The 17,287-nt window shown below is 39.9% G+C and overlaps 1 pseudogene; it reads right to left on the bottom strand.

Moving 5' to 3' along the window:
* The window catches only part of LOC106994552 (transcription factor TFIIIB component B'' homolog), a 69,840-nt pseudogene extending 53,623 nt beyond the window's left edge, over nucleotides 1–16,217 (bottom strand).
* Between the last annotated feature and the right edge of the window lie 1,070 nt (nucleotides 16,218–17,287).

The following is a 17,287-nucleotide window of genomic DNA, read 5'->3' as shown; positions in this document are numbered from 1 at the left end:
AGCCCTTTATATGTCAGAGCCTCACAATACTGTTTCCAGGGTCATGCTTAGATTTTGCTTTTAGGCTTATGCTAACCTTATAAAAGGAATTAAAAATGCTACAATTTTTTTTCTAAAAGACATATAATTTTGCTTTTGAAGTTAATGTTTATATTTAAATTTTGGGTTATGAGATAAAATATTACTAAATAATTAAAAATACTAAAGCTTTATTTCTTTTAATAAGATTCTGATTTGATAATATGACTTCTAAAATAATTTTTAAAACTATATTTGATTGAGGCTTTTTTTTTAGCTTTCCCTGGAATTTAGTTTGTTTTTCTAAGTATATTTTGTGATAAATTTTTAAATATTTGGGCTGAAATTTTATATTGAATTAGCACACAGACTGTAGGAAAAACTCTAGGGTAATTTTGATAATTGATGCAGAGGAATGAAGTTTAACTTCCTGGCAGAGCATCTTTCTGTTCATTTCATTTCACTTTAATCCAATTAAAAATATACATACTAGTCTCCACCCTTGAACATTAATGGATTGACTCATTTTTTCAGGTACCTGTCATGTACGGGGCACTGGAGATACGAAACTAATTAGGATTGTTTGTCTGATCTAAATAAGGAGTATTCTTCTAGACAGATAGAGGAGGGAGAAAGAGAGGTAGACAGAGAGAGAGACACATGGGGAGAGGCTGAGAGAAGGAGAGAGAACGTGGGGCTTAGAGCAGGAGAGTAGTCTGGAAGATGCTGTAACTCAGCACAGACTTGTTTGAAGAGAAGTCAAGACAGATTTTAGCATGGGAAACTCTTGACAGCATCCAGGGATAGCATCAGTGCAGTGATTTTTCTTGAGTACACATTTATACAAGAAGGAGAGAGACATCATGGGCCGATGAACCAATTTCTACAGAGACCAGTAGGCGTGAAGCAGCATGATAAACCCAGCGAGTACAAGTCTAGTGTGAGGCTGGAATTAAGATTCACGGAGGTCAGCTGTGGGGGGTGTGAGATTGGAGGGGACAGACAGGGATTGTGTTACAAAAAGATTTGTATGCCATGAAAAGTAATTTAGTTCCATCTTGTAGGCAACAGATCGTGGATGTGTCTTAAGTTACAGAAGATTCTAACCAGACTTTCATAGAAGGATTCTTCCTGTTGTGGTGGCATCGGTGGATAGTTCTTTTCTGTGAGTTCACTAGAGAGAGATATTAGAATATTTGACAATGTGCTGATTCATACAAATGTGGTTAGGGGATTTCCAAGTTTTCTGAAAAGTTCTAAAGTGTTGACAAATAAATAAGACCACTAAAGAAGTCTGCAATAAATACTAATGCAGTAGTAGAAAAAGAAATGTTCTACGAGCAAGGAATTGGGAAGAAATTTGTCCAGTTGCAAAATAGAAGGGGTTCATGCAGAAACATATCTTAATGTAAGTGAAACAAAGCTCCCTTTTTTAGACAAGAAATATTATTGCTTGTTCTCAGCACATATTCTGCTGGTTTCTTATGGGACATTCGTGCAGCTGTGTTCAGGGGTGGTGACTGCAAGCCAGGCTCTGTGAGGTTTTGGTGGCCTCATTGAGCTCTCCCCTCCATGAGCTCAGGTATCCTGTGGGGTTTAGTTGCCTCATTGACCTCTCCCCTCCATAAGCTCTGGTATCCTACACCAGGAACAATGAGGTCGGATGCCTTGGGGATGCATGGAAGGATGGGGTAGTGGTCCCTTGCCTAGTTTACCTTTCTATGTTGACTTTTAGAACAAACTTAATGTTTCCCAGTCTAAAAGTGAATAAATATATAAAATCCACAAGTATGGAAAAAGAGAAATACAAAAAGAAATAAAAACAGAATAAAATGAGTGAACTTAACGTTTTTCAAATGAGTGGCCTCAGCACAGGGAAGGGTGAGGAGAGGAGAGTGAGTCTAAGTGGCTCTGGGATGCACTGTTTGTGAGCACCGTGCTTTGGCTCTGTAAATACGGAAGTGTGGTTTAGAAATGATGCAACTACTCTCTGCAGCTTTTCATAAGAAAATAAGTAAATAGATTGTGGTACCGGGAATAACGTGAGTGGGGCAAGCCTAGAAGAAACCGTCTGGTGTTGGATTGGGATCAGAGGGATCAGTGTGAGTGCATGATTTTTGACACACATGTATAGAATTTAAAAAATAGATATAGATGATAAATGGAAATGGACATAGGTATAGATATAGAAGTGTGTGTATCTATATCTGCATTTATGCATACAAATTTCCCGTCTTTGCCCTTTATATACATACATTTCTAGTAGCAGCAAGCATGCCTAGCACTCAATTCTGGCTTGTAAATATTGTTCTTTCAGTAACGGTAACCTGGGTTCGTTAGAGATGTAGCTGATGCTTGTGCTGGGGCAAGAAAGGCTCCAGCTGCCCCATTACCAGATGGTTAGCAAGGGCTCATGAGATGTGGGGGTCCCACTGGCCAAGTCTGGGACAATTTGAGTGACAGAGTAATTGATGGCAATGGATGTGTCACCCTGAATAGAATGAGAATCTACAAATGCACACTGGGGATGTACAAATAGATAATAAATAAATGGAAGAGAAGGGAAACCTCTTCCATATGGTAGGAATCTAGCCAATAAAGATAAAGGGAAGATGGAATTAAAATCTCATCATTTGGTAACTAGTTGGGGAAGAATTACCAATGGTCATTAAAATTATGCAGAAATAGGCAGAAAAACAAGATATCTATATATTTGTTAGTTACAGAATATATAAATATTTATTAGTTGCCGAAGGAAAAATAGGAACTTTATAGCAGGTTCCATCTTAATGCAGTAATCACGTGATCAAATTAACATTGCAGTGATGGGATGAGCTGAGCTCCTGTGCCCTTAGACACAAGGAACGTACTGACAATAACACATCACCTCGCCTCTGTGCATCTCCAAACTTTCATAACCTAGATCTAATCAGGAGGAAGCATCCAGTGAACCCAAATGGAAGTTATACTTCAAAACAACTGTTCCCCACTCTTTAGTGTCAAGATTGTGAAACACAAAGAAAGATGGAGGAATTGTCCCTGATTACAAGGGACTAAGAAGACGCCCAACTAAATGTGAGGATGGTCGGGATTGGCTCCTGCACCAGATCAGGAACACGAGGGTAACCGGCAAACCCGGATCAAGTCTGTGGGTGGAAATATAGGATGCTGTCCACATTCACCTCTTCATTTTCAGAATCAGATTGTGGTTATGAAATGGTCTATTTTTAGAAATACACACTGAAATTTAATAGATAAAGCATCAATGATGTCTGCAACTTGTACTCACAATTTTCTGAAACATGCGGACACGCACACACACGAACCGCATGTATAGGCAGTAAAGGAAGGGTAGTCACATGTTAACATGCGGGAATTCTCTTTTGCAGCTTCTTTGTAAACCTGAGAATATTGTGTGTGTGTGCGTGGTGCGTGCGTGTGTGCCTGTAGTTCTTTGCAGTTTTATCACATGTGTAGATTTGTGTGGCCACCATGACAAGAAAAAACACACAAGGACAAACCCAACACAAGAGCCCCCTGCGTACCTCTTTTACAGCCACGGCTGCCTCTCTTCCTCTCCACTCCCTAATAAGTGGCAACTGCTCATCTGTTTCCCATCTCCACAAATGCAGCATTTTAATAATGCCATATAAATGGATTCAGACAATAGGGAATTCTTTGAGACTGGCATAGTTAGCATAATTCCTGTGATGTCGAGTTGTTATGTGTACCAACACTTTTCTTTGTACTCCTTTTCATTGCTGAGTGGTATTTTTGGGGTGAATGCACTGCCGTTTATTCATCCATGAAAGGCTGGTTAGGTTGCTTTCAATATGGGCTCTTGTGAGTAAAACTTCTATATAGGTTTTTGTGTGAACATGTTTCCATTTCTCTGGGTCAGCTGTCAAGAGTAAGAAGCTGCCATGCTGTTTTCCTGAGTGGCTGTTCCATGTTAAATTCCCACCGACAATGTATGAGTGACCCAGTTTCTCCACCTTTCTAACAGCATTTGGTTTTATGACTTTTTTTTTTTTTTTACTTCCACTACAGTGATGTTTCGCTGTAGTTTTATTTGTTGTTTTCCTGCCGCTAATGATGTTGGACATCTTTTCATGCATTGATGTATCATCTGTCTAACCACTTCAGTGAAATTTATCTTGCGTTTTCCCCATTTTTGAATTGGATATTTGCTTTATTAATGTTTAATTTTGAGTTATTTATTATTCTGTATGTTAGCCCTGTATTGGGTCTGTGGTTTGCAAATATTTTCTCCTAATTTGTAGGTTGTCTCTTTATCCTCTTAATGGGTATTCCACAGATCAAACTGTTTAATTTTGATGAGGTCCAATTTATCAGTATTTCTTTTTCTGAATTGTGCTTTTGGTGTGAAGACTAAGAGCTCTTTGCCTAGTCCTAGTTTCCATAGGTTATGTTCTATATTTTTCCCTAAAAGTTGTATAGTTTTATATTGTAGGGTCCAGTCCTACGGGGCCTGTGGGTTTTCTCTTCATATGTGGTGACAAGAGATCATAGAAAAATAAAGACATGAGATAAAGAGGGAGAGAAAGACAGCTGGGCCTAGGGGACCACTACCACCAATGTACGGAGTCTGGTGGTGGCCCCGAATGCCTGGATGCACTGCTATTTATTGTATGCAAGGCAAGGGGGCAGGGCAAGGAAAGTGAGTCATCTCAAGTGATTGATACGGTCACACGAGTCCATGTGTCCACTGGACGGGGAGCCTTTCCTTTTGCCGTAGCTGAGGCGGAGAGGGAGGACAGCATACGTCAGCATTTCTTCTATGCACTTATCAGTGAGATCAAAGACTTTAATACTTTCACTAATTTTGCTACTGCTATCTTCTAAGAACTTAAGAGAGGCACCAGGTGTACAGGCGGAACACGAAAGTGGACAAGGAGCGTAACCACTGAAGCACAGCACCACAGGGAGGCATCGAAGCCTCCGGATGACTGCAGGCAGGCCTGGCTAATGTCAGGTCTCCCACAAGAGGTGGTGGAACAGAGTGTTCTCTAACTCGCCCAGGGAAAGGGAGACTCCCTTTCCCAGTCTGCTAAGTAACGGGTGTCTTCCCAGGCACTGGCGTTACCACTAGACCAAGGTCTGCTATGTAACGGGTGTCGTCCCAGACACTGGCGCTACCGCTAGACCAAGGAGCCCTCAAGTGGCCCTTATCTGGGCATGACAGAGGGCTCACACTCTTGCCTTCTGGTCACCTCTTGCAGTGTCCCTTCAGCTCCTGACTCTGTATGGCCTGGTTTTCCCTAGTTTATACTTATAAAACAGAGATTATTATAATAATAATACAAAGATTACTACTACAAACTAATGATTGATAATATTCATAATCATCTCTATATCCTATTTCTAGTATAACTTATTATAATTATTTTCTTTATTATACTGGAACAGCTTGTGCCTTCAGTCTCTTGCCTTGGCACCTGGGTGGCTTGCCACCTACGTTATATTTTATATTTAGGTCAATAATTGTGAGTTTTGTTGTATAAGGTGTGAGGTTTAGATCAAAATTCTGTTTTCTTTCTCCATTTTCTTCTTGTCCTCTTCCTGTCCCTCCTCCTCCTCCTTCTGTTTATTATTGTCTAGTTGTGCCATTACCATTTGTTGAAGGATATTCTTCTATTGAATTGCTTTTGATCCTTTGCCAAAAGTCAGATGGATGTATTTGTGTGGGTTCATTCCTGGGTTTTTAAATTCTTTTCTGTTGATCTCTGTGTCTGTCCTCGGCCTATACCACACTGTCTTGGTTACTGTAGCTCTAGTGGTAGCTCTTCACATCAAGCAAGAATGCTCATTCCCACTCTTGGTTTTTTTTTTTTCAGAATTGTTTTAGATACTCTAGGCTCTGTGCCTTTCCAAAGAAATTTTAAAATAAGCCTGTTTATGTCTACAAATACCTTCCTGGGATTTTTCTAGGAATGGAATTAAACCTATAGATCAATTTGGAAAGAACTGACATCTTTCCTATATCGAGCCATTATATGCCTCTGTTTCTTCATCTTGCCTTCTTGTGCTAGTTAGAATTTCCAGTAGTATGTTGAATGAGTGCTGAGATCGGACATCTTTTTATCTCCCTGATCTTAAGAAAAAAATGTAAGTCTTTCACCGTTAAGTATAATATTAGTTGCAGGATGTTTGTAGATGCTCTTTATGAATTTGACTCTTGTTCTCTCTTTCTAGTTTTCTGAGAGTTTTTCTCACGAACGAGTGTTGCTTTTGTCAAATGCTTTTCTGCTTCTGTTGATATGGTAATACATTTTTTCTTCTTTATCCAGCTGATACGGTGGGTCACATTGATGGATTGTGGAATGTTGAACCATCTTTGCGCACCTGGGGAAAATCCACTTGGCCATGGTGTATTTTTTAATACACTGCTGCATTTGATTATTAACGCCTTATAATTTGAATGGTTAGAAAACGTATCCACTTTTAGATTTTGTGAATTCTCTCACCAGAAGAGTTCTGCTACAAATGGAAGACTGAAAACTACCTGGGAGAAATTAAAAAACAAGCAAACACATGAACAAAAGTCCATGCATCAGGTAAGTGAGTTAGATAAAAGAGTTCCTTTCCAGTCCCAAAATATCCATCTTACTAGTATTTTTATAAATGAGGGTATTTTGCATTGTCAGACTGAATGCTGTATTGGAAAATCTTTAAAATAATTCAGATGAGAAGTCCTCAGTTGAGCTAAGTGAGTGACAGTGGTATGGGCAAATGTGGATTTGTAACAGAGATGTGAGTGTTGTAATGATACCTCCAACAGGGCGTGACTGCTGACTGGGTCAGGCAGAGTTCTTAACAATAAGGAAAATATGTTAATTCTTGAGACTGATGTATAGTATTAGTACAATTTATAACCATTGCAGAATATTAAATGGCACAACTATGGTGAGGTTAATAATAAAATGTGTAGCCGTAATGGAAGAATCAAGGTCCTGAGTTAGCCTGGAAGGAAGCTGTTTGGAGCAATGGTGTTTCTTCTTGTGATAGAAAAGCAGACGGCGTTAGATGCAGATGGGGCTTGGTGGTGATTTACAGGGGAGTTAGAACATCTGAGCATACAAGCACAGATTTGGGGGGGTTTGGCAAAAAGAACCTCACAGAAGAGTCGGAGGAAGGTAAATAGGTGAATTCAAAGTCAGCAAATGGCGGCAACGAGGAACTAGCAAGTCATAGGACATTTACCTTGACCTTTGAACTTGATCTTCATGTGCCCTACTAAATGAACTTACCTGAATTCTTTAACACAAAATTTACAAAACTTGAATTTTATAAGACTGTCTAAGAGGCATTTTGTGGTGACCTGTCGATCACATTTATGTCCCTGAGATTTTTTGTTTTATTAAGGCAAAGGGTTTTGCTCCTCATTTAATTAAAACAGGAATACAAATAAGATAAAGTTTATTGATGTATTTAATGTAGGGGAAACATGCCACCATCACCTCTCGGGTGTGAACTCCTCTGCTTCACTCCGTCAGTTCCAACCCCGCTCACTCTTTGGATTCTTAGAGCATCAAACAGCCAGGAGCAACCCCGCCTGCGCCTGCAGACTTTGGGGCTTGTTGGTTCCTGTATCGGGAGCGTGCTCTCCCTTCTTTCAAGTTTTTTCTCATCACCTTCTTGGTAAGTTCCCTTCTGATTATGTCATTAAGATTACAACCCACCCTCCGCACTCCGTGGCCTGCCTTTGCTTTATCTTTCTACTTAGTGTGAATTGCCGCCTGAAACATGACGTGTTTTTTCGACTCAGTACTTACGTCCTTCTCCTCCCAAAGCTGTAATTAAGATCCATGAAGGCGGGGGCTCTGTCTGTTTTGTTCATGATGCCCTCCCTGCACTGAGAACAGTACAGGCACAGGAAGGACTGCCAATCATTGTGTGTTGGGTTAATGAATGAAACAATAAATAAATGAATACCAAGCCAAAATAGAAAAATTCTTAAAATGGTCAGTTTAATTTTCGTTGCTTCTGCCTCACAAATTAAGTCAGGAAAACATGGCTACGTGTTGTCGTGGTTTTCATATTGCTCCCTAGAAATTTTGAAAATGTCAAAGCTATGAAGATAGCAGTGGTGCTTGGGCAGTAACGGACCCTACGTGAATTTGACAGGTTTAATATTTTAAATGTTAACAGGCAAAGATACCACCTGGAGGGTGAAATAATAATTGCTATGATTCTCATATTTCAAGTTGTTTTATTTTATTTATAAAATGAAACAGTAACTTCAGAAGACCCATGTTTTTCTATTTCACCAAGATCCTTCAAAGTTCTGTTGAAAAACAACCAATCAAATAAAGTATGAATTTTTAGCAAAAGCACCCATGTCATTTTACAAAATTTATTTTATTAGTTCATCAGCGCATGAGAGGTGACTGTCATTTTGCATAAGCTCATTATTACGAGTAGAAACTACTCAGCTTCAGCATCAGAATGGCTCTCTCAGGGACACTTAGAGCTGCGATATCTCATCCTGATGGATTTCCAAGCACGAGCCTTGAAACAATCATGCATTTCCCAGTTGCAATTAAACTGGGTTCTCTACAGAAACTAAGGAAGAAACAGCATTGAGGATGTTACCTACATGTAGGGACATACATTGTTCTGTACCGAAATGAACACTAAGAGACTGGAGACCAATTTTAGTGGCCTTATTGCACCACTTCTTAGTTTCTTATTTTTCGATATGTTAATTAATGGTTTTGAACTCAGTTTCCAAAACAGGGATATTAAGAATTAGCCCATGTGAAGCTCAGGGGATGGGCTCAAAGATTCCTTAAGGTACAGTTTACCTCTAAGTTCCTCTCAGCTTTTCATTCTCCAGGAAGCCCTTCTTTCTCTCCTGTTGTCTGCACATGTGTGTCAGGATCCATGGAGAAGACACATGGCAGTAGGGGACCTTGTCCACCTCACAGGTTGTCCCCTGAGTCATTGGCGTTGGAGTTATTGAGGGTCAAACATCTGGTTCTATTTTCTTACAAGACTTGACTAAGGGAACTGTCTTTTAGAAGGCCCAAGCTCATTGCTTGAAACCAAAACAGTTAAGTAAGCTGATTTATATGATGTAAATTATTTTATCCTCTGTATCTTAAAGTATAATGTTAGAAGTGATTTGTTGGCTGGGTGGGGTGGCATGCCTCTGTAATTGCAACACTTCAGGAGGTTGAGGCAGGAGGATCACGGGAGCCCAGGAAGTCGAGGTTGCAGGGAGCTGTGTTCATGTCACTGCACTCCAGCCTGGGCCACAGAGTGAGACCCTGTCTCTCTCTCTCTCTCCCTCTTTCTACATATATATATGAATTATGTATATGTAAATTATATATTTGTTGAGGAAATAAATAAATTCCAGTTCTCAGAAGACAGCATTCTTTCTAAAGTAGTTTTTCTGAGGAAATCACTTTTTCACGCAGTTGAAATATAGTGTTTAATTCCCGTGCTTCCTGATTATTAATCTGTTTTTATTTTTATTTATTTATTTTTTTTTTGAGACGGAGTCTCGCTTTGTCGCCCAGGCTGGAGTGCAGTGGCCGGATCTCGGCTCACTGCAACCTCCGCCTCCCGGGTTCCCGCCATTCTCCTGCCTCAGCCTCCCGAGTAGCTGGGACTACAGGCGCCGCCACCACGCCCGGCTAGTTTTTTGTATTTTTAGTAGAGACGGGGTTTCACCATATTAGCCAGGATGGTCTCGATCTCCTGACCTCGTGATCCGCCCGTCTCGGCCTCCCAAAGTGCTGGGATTACAGGCTTGAGCCACCGCGCCCGGCCATCTTTTTTTATTTTTTAAACTTAAAATGTAAATTCTAATTATTTTTCTTTCCAAGTAGTAATTTCTGATATGATAAAATTTCCTATTTTCTCTGAATTTATCCACTTGCATTAATTGTTAAAGTACTGCTCTAAATGAAAAAAGAGAATTCAAATTAAATATATCATTGGAAAAAATGGTACATTCAAAAGTGAATCAATCTCTGCCTTTTTTTTTTTTAAGTTAACCAAAGAAACTTTTTTTTTTTTTGAAATATTAGCAGCCTGAAAAGTGGCCAAAGAAAAGGAAGTGATTGTTGTGAGACTGCATATCCTCAGGGCACCTGGTCCAGATGAGAACCTGCTGGCTGAGGGCACTTGCTTAGTTGCTGGGCACTGCCTGGTCCAGCTGTTGGCTGCTCGACCCTGGGCTGGGTGTGAGCCATCGCTTGGTTCAGCGGCAGGAATGATGAAGCTTCCCATCTCAAGACTGTGGGGAGGATTAAATGAATTAACATACGAAGAGCACTTGGCATAGCTCCTGCAACTTTGTAAGGCGGCAGAAAATATTAGCTGGTTAGATAACGATGACGATGATAATTCTAAGCCCCTGAGCCACGTCGCCAGAAATGATTTATTGTAGTAATTTCTATGGACCTATGATTTCTCCTCTTGATAGTGGCTGATAATTCATTATTCAGGGGGAAAGAATGTGTGCAGATTCCCCACGTGGCTGTTGGATGTCATAGTAAAGATGTGCAAAAGACTTACAGCGTTAACAGTCTAAAGCCACCCAAGCAGCCTGTGGCCGGCTATTTCCCTATCAGACCCTCCGCTGCTGCTCAGCTGGGCTCTCTCTGCTGTTTGATTTCCAGCATTATTTGAACGATGTCTGTGCCTCATTGCTGCTCTCATATCCTGCACCATGACACTCGGCTTCTGCCCTGCACAGCAGACACCCTGAGAACTGGGCTTTTCCCCTCTCGTGCAGAGGGACGAGTGTGGGTGTGGGGTTCTTCCTGGGCTCAAAGCTCCTTCTCCACCACCCCATTTGTACCCTCTGATTTTCTCTGGAATCCTGTTTTGTTTTCTTTCTCTCTTGTATCTTCAGCTTGCCCCTTTTCCTGACTTACCCTCACCTTAGAAACACACATGCGTACTTAGTTCCCCTTCACTGCTTTCTTTTTCCCATAGCCCAGTCAAGCTTCTTGAAAGACAAGACAGCAATACCAGGGTCTCCCCTGCTTCCCACCTCATTCGCTTTCAGCTCAACGCCTTGCGTCTCTGTCCTCGTCACTGTGGTAGTTTGCAGTGGCATCATTCAAAGATGCCTTTTTTCCTTACTAGAATACTTTGCTGATGACACCAGACTTTTCTGGATATCTTTTCATGTTCTTGATTTTTACATTTTCTTCTGCTGGTTCATCTTTGTGTGAATGATACTTAAATAATAGTATGACCACGGCACTTTGCTGTGCTCTTTTTCCCACTAAATATTCTTCTTGGGGGATCTCATTCACTACGATCTATGTTGATTGTCATCAAATACATCTTGATATATCAATTTTCTGAGCTCCCAATTGGCATATGGAGAATACAGCTAATGCCTCACACCAACAAGTCAGTTATGAAGGTCATGCTCTTCTGTTTCAAACTAGATATCATGATATCATCTTTTCTCTGAGGTCAACGTACTGTTTTATCTTTGTGATCTGCATTGTGAGACCTTCTTTGAATAGATATTATTATCTGCATTTGAAAATGAATCAGCACAAATTTCTGTGTTTCAGAAGCTATTACTTAATCAAGTTATATTGAGTTCAGTGTATCTTCATGTAGTGTGGTCCCAAGCATTTTTCATTGGGCATGAATTTTTAAATTAATTTTCCAAAATATACAGATTAGTGTTGATCCACCAAAACTACCCCATTACCCTGAATTGAACACTATTCATTTTTAAGACGATGAACCAGGATTAAGAAAGGTGCCTACACACACACACACACACACACACACACACACACACACACACACACACACACACACATACTTGGGAGTATTATAAAAGGGAGAGTAAAAGTAAAAAGGGAGAGATATACTCTCTTCCTTCCCTGGACATTGTGGTTTTAGGGGCAAAATGTGGAACCACTGCAGCCACCTTGCAATGACAGTGGAAACCGGCTTGAAGCAGAATCCAGCGCTTGGTGAATGGCTGTATCCACACACACACACACACACACACGTACATCTGTCCTTAAGCCAGTAACCACCCCATAGAGATTACTTTTGGTTTGTAATATTTTTGAAATCAGAAAGTGGGAGACCTCCAACTTTGTTCTTCTTTTGGAAGATTGTTTTGACTATTTGGGAGTTTCCTGAGATTTCACATAAATTTTAGAATTATGTTCCTATTACTGCAACACAATACCATTGGGAATTTGTAAGGGATTGCAATGATCTGTATATTGCTTTGGTTAATATGGATGTTTTAACAATATTAATTCTTCTAGTTCGTGAGCACAGGATGTCTTTCCAGTTATTTGTATCTTCTCTGATTTATTTTAGCAAAATTTCATGGTTTTCAGTGTACAAGTATTTTACCCCCTTGGTTAAGTATTTTTGAGGCTACAGTAAATGGAATTATTTTCTTAATTTTATTTTTGGATTGGTCATTGCTAGTTTACAGAAATGCAACTGATTTTTGTGTGTTAATCTTATATTTTGCCACTTTGCTGAAACTGTTTGTTTATTTTGACAGGATTGTGTGTTTGCAATCTTTAGGATTTTCCACATAAATGCTCATGTCATTTGTGAATAGAGATAATTTTACTTCCTTCTTTTGAATGAGGGTGGCTTTTATTTCTTTCACTTGGCTAATTGTTCTGGCTGAGACTTCTAGTACTGTCTTGAACAGAAGTAGTAAGAGTGCACATCTCTGTCCCGTTCCTGATCTTAGAGGAAATGCTTTCAGTCTCTCACCATCGAGAACGGTGTTAGTTGTGGGTTTTCGTATATGGATTCTATTATGCTGAGGTAGTTTTCTTCTGCTTCTGCTTTGTTGAGTGTTTATCATGAAATGCTGTTGCATTTTGTCAGGTGCTTTTTCTGTATGAGTTGAGATGATCGTGTGGTTTTTGCTCTCCCTTCTGTATACTTGTATAGTACTGGATCATTACTTTTACCCATTCAAATTGGGTATTATTTCCTTAGAGGTCACCCAGTGTTTCCGCTCATATCCTTTCAAGGTTTTATTCAAATGCAACCCCAGCAAGGCCTTCCTTGGGTACCCCATATAAAATTGTACACTACCTCCTCAATACTCTGTATCCACTTTCTGTGCTTTGTTTCTTTCCTGCTTAGCACCTATCATCCCTTAACATACTGTGCATTTGACTTATTTATGGTATCACCTGATTTCCCTGGCTGGAATGTGAGCTACAAGAGGGCAGCATTTCTTTCTTTTTATTGCCGAATCCCCTGTGCCTAAAACAGTGCCTGGCACAGAGTAAGCACTCAAGATAATTATTGAATGAATGAATGTATTAGTTAGGTTTCCCTAGAGGGACAGGACTAATGGAATAGATATACATATAAATGGAGTTTATTATTAATTCACATGATCACAAGGTCCCACAACAGGCCGTCTGCAGGCCGAGGAGCAAGGAGAGCCAGTACAAGTTCCAAAACTGAAGAACTTGGAATCCGATGTTTGAGGGCAGGAAGCATCCAGCACGGGAGAACGATGTAGGCTGGGAGGCGAGGCCAGTCTCTCTGTTGACGTTTTGCTGCCTGCTTATATTCTAGCTGCCCTGACAGCTGATTAGATGGTTCCCACCCAGATTAAACGTGGGTCTGCCTTTCCCAGCCCACTGACTCAAATGTTCATCTCCTTTGGCAACACCCTTACAGACACACCCAGGATCAATACCTGTATCTTTCAGTCCAATCAAGCTGACACTCCGTATTAACCATCACAATGAATATATAAAGAAAGAATGTGATAGTTTAAGGTTGTGTTTCTATTTGCTCAAAGTGCAGTGAAGTAATACTAGAACAATGGAGAGGTGAGAATAGAATCTTGAGTTTGGTATTAGTTACTCCTGTGAGTCTACTTTGAATGGAATCTATGATGTTTTCCCTGCCAGCTCTCTGGCCACATGCTTTGGTGTTATGTTGCCCTGATAATTTCCTTGATCTCTGTGACCTGCTCCACCAGGCTTTGTTTGTTACTTTACACAGCGGCCCCCTTTCTGGGTACAATTATCTCCCTTAAACAGACCCAGATATTCCACTCAAAGTAGGCAGGTGTGGGCCTGGATAACAAGAGTGAAGACGAATTCCAAACATGAAAATTAAAAATGCAATTGTGGTTTTCTTCCAGCACATTTTTACCTTCCATGGTAATTTTAAAACTTGCATAAAATAAAACATAATATAATTTTAGGCTCCTGTAACTTCATTATCCAAGGGAGAAGGTAAGCCTTGGGGATGAGTCACATAGCACATAGCATATATAAACTTTATATAACGTTATATAAAGTTATATAAATTAATAACTTTTATTTTCTAGACTATAGATGAACTCTTTCCCTCATTGTTTTTGTTTTATAAATGACGAGGGGAGACCAGAGACCAGGCCTGCTCTCTTTCCAATCACTGATTGCTGTTTTAGATTAACTGCCTCTTCTATTACCTTGCACCTCAGACCAGGTGATGCCAAAACCCCATGAGTGTTCCATCTTCAGTGTGAAATGTTGAATATACTCCCCTCAAAAAAGACCACCTCGACTATTCAGATCATCATAATGATGCATTAAAACTTATATAATAAGATGTTGAAATTCTGTTAAACTTCCTTCAACTTTGTCTATATAATTGAATCTAAACTTCTATACTTTGGAACACTGACTTTGGTCCTTTAGAAGATGTGTTCCCTGGATGGCTTTGTTCAAACTTTACATTGAAATAAACTCTCTTTAAACTAGACTCTGATTCTTTAGTAGGTTGGCATTTTGGCGACCCAGATGGGACCTTAAGCTAGCCTGCAGTGATTCTCACTGTTTCGCTGACAAGAAGGGCCTGGGTACCAGCACACACAGCTTTCATTTACCCAACCTCGCCAGGGCTGGCAAGGGTCTCTGGCAAGGCTCCTCTCAGATTTTAAATCTGTCTGGTTTAGGGTGAGATTTAGACTTTATTCAGGTGACCTGATTCCGCACTTGATGCAGCTGACAGTGAAGTTCTGCTCTAAGGTAGACATTTTGTTTTTGTTCTCTAGAAATTGTGCTGTTCACAAATTTGTGATCTTCACTTTTCTCTGAGGTTAAGGGTTGTTTGTTAAGCTACTTATTAAAATTTGTACAGCCTTTTCCCTTATTCAAATTTTGGTCAGTAAAAAAATTTCTCTGTCTCAAGAAGAGTGAATACTTTATGGCTTAGGGAAGATTTACAATTAAAAATGTTAATTTATAATTAAAAAAACAAAACTCGGAAGCTGTTTATTTGACATATCTGAGGTCCCTTTTTGAAGTGACCAAAGCCAATAAAAATTTTTCTATGAGGACAAATGTAAGTCCCCAGAGTGAGGAACACTATTTCTCCTGGCCGAAAATCACCTTAGGCCACGAAGGTCATTGCTCACGACATAAAACAATCTCACGTGAAATTATCCCCCCAGAAACATTCAAAAATTCTTGCTTAGCCTGGTGGCAACATATGAAGGGCTGACCTCTCAGTGCCTTAAGATCCCAGGATTCCTGGGTTTTACCAAGACATGTGAGAGGGGAAAAGTGACTCCTGAGTGACACCTCAAAATACAGTTCTTATTAAGCAGCACATCAGATCCAAAACATCTTTCCCTTTCAATCTTTAATTTCTTAAAAAGAGAACCCAAATTATAGGTAGCAGTCCATGTGAAACTAAGTCTTCCTCAAGAGTGATTCGTCCTTAGAAACTCCAGCTATATTCATGTCCAATACTTATGGCACCACCTCCTGTCAATATCTAAAAAGTAAAATGGTTTTACTTCACCCATAAAAAAAGCCACACAATAGCCAAAGTGATACACCTTTAAAATATCAAAATTAATGGATTTACTTTACAATGGAAAGTACTGGCTCTAAAATGAAACAAAATAATTGGGAGACTTCCTTCCTATAGTACTTAAAAGCATCTACAAGAGGCTCTGACAAAATTCTTGCCCTAAAGGAAGAAACAAGCTCTCTAAAATAAATGAATAAATAAGCAGCTGAAGCTGATTCTCGCCTGCTTCCTTATTTCTTCCCTTCCCTGTCTGAACCGTCTCACCTCCGCTCACCTTTGCCTCCTTTGATCCCCTCCTCCCACTCCTGCTGTTCTAGCTTAATTTCAGAAACGGCGAATATCTGGCAGAGGAAAGCCCACCTTAGTTTATCAGCCATCATCAAAGGTAAACCTTAAAGACAGAGGTGAGAGATTTCCTGGCCAGGCACAGTGGCTCACACCTATAATCCCAGCATTTTGGGAGGCTGAGGCAGGAGGATCACTTGAGCCCAGGGGACTGAGACCAGCCTGGCCAACATGGTGAAACCCCGTCTCTACAAAAAAATACAAACAAATAGGCAAAAATGATGGCATGTGCCTGTAGTCCCAGCTACTTGGGAAGCTGATGTGGGAGGATCGTTTGAGCCCAGGGTGTTGAGGTTGTGATGAGCTATAATCAGGCCCCTGCACTCTAGCCTGGGTGACACAGCAAGACCCTGTTTCAAAAAAAAATAATAAAAAAAATCTAATTTCCACGAGGACCCTATTGGTTTTGCCAGAAAGCTTGACACCAAAGTTACGACTGTGGTTTTTCTGATCTATATCAACTAGTTCACATGTTAATTTTTTTAAAAGGTAAAAAATAAGTAGCTAGACACAAAAGAAGGGGTTTTTAAAATGTGTCTTAGCTACTTAATTACAAAAGAAGATCACATGTGTGCCTGTGAGGTTACAAAGACTTTGCTCCAAGCCATCCATTTAGTCTTCCAAAAAGTCGTAGACTAGAAGAAAATACAGCAATGTTGGCAAAATCCTGCTAAGTCGATACTGACATATGTTGAGAGATTTAAAAAATCTTTAAACAATATTCAAGATAACCTAATTTTTTTATACCAGTACCATAGTGTTTTGGTGGCTATGGCCTTATAGTATAGTTTGAAATCAGGTAGTGTGATGCCTCCAGACTTGTTCTTTTTGGTTAGTCTTGCTTTGGCTATGTGGGCTCTTTTTTTGGTTCCGTATGGATTTTAGAGTTGTTTTTTCAAATTCTGTGAAGAATAATGGTGGTATTTAGATAGACCAATGGAACAGAATAGAGAACCCAGAAATAAACCCAAATATTTACAACCAACTGATCTTCGACAAAGCAAACAAAAACATAAAGTGGGAAAAGGATGCCCTTTTCAAAAATGGTGCTGGGATAATTGACTAACCACATGTATGAGAATGAAATTGGATCCTCCTCTCT

Source organism: Macaca mulatta, chromosome 18, assembly GCF_049350105.2.
Source record: "Macaca mulatta isolate MMU2019108-1 chromosome 18, T2T-MMU8v2.0, whole genome shotgun sequence".
NCBI lineage: Eukaryota > Metazoa > Chordata > Mammalia > Primates > Cercopithecidae > Macaca > Macaca mulatta.
This window is presented reverse-complemented; position numbering and strand designations above follow the sequence as displayed.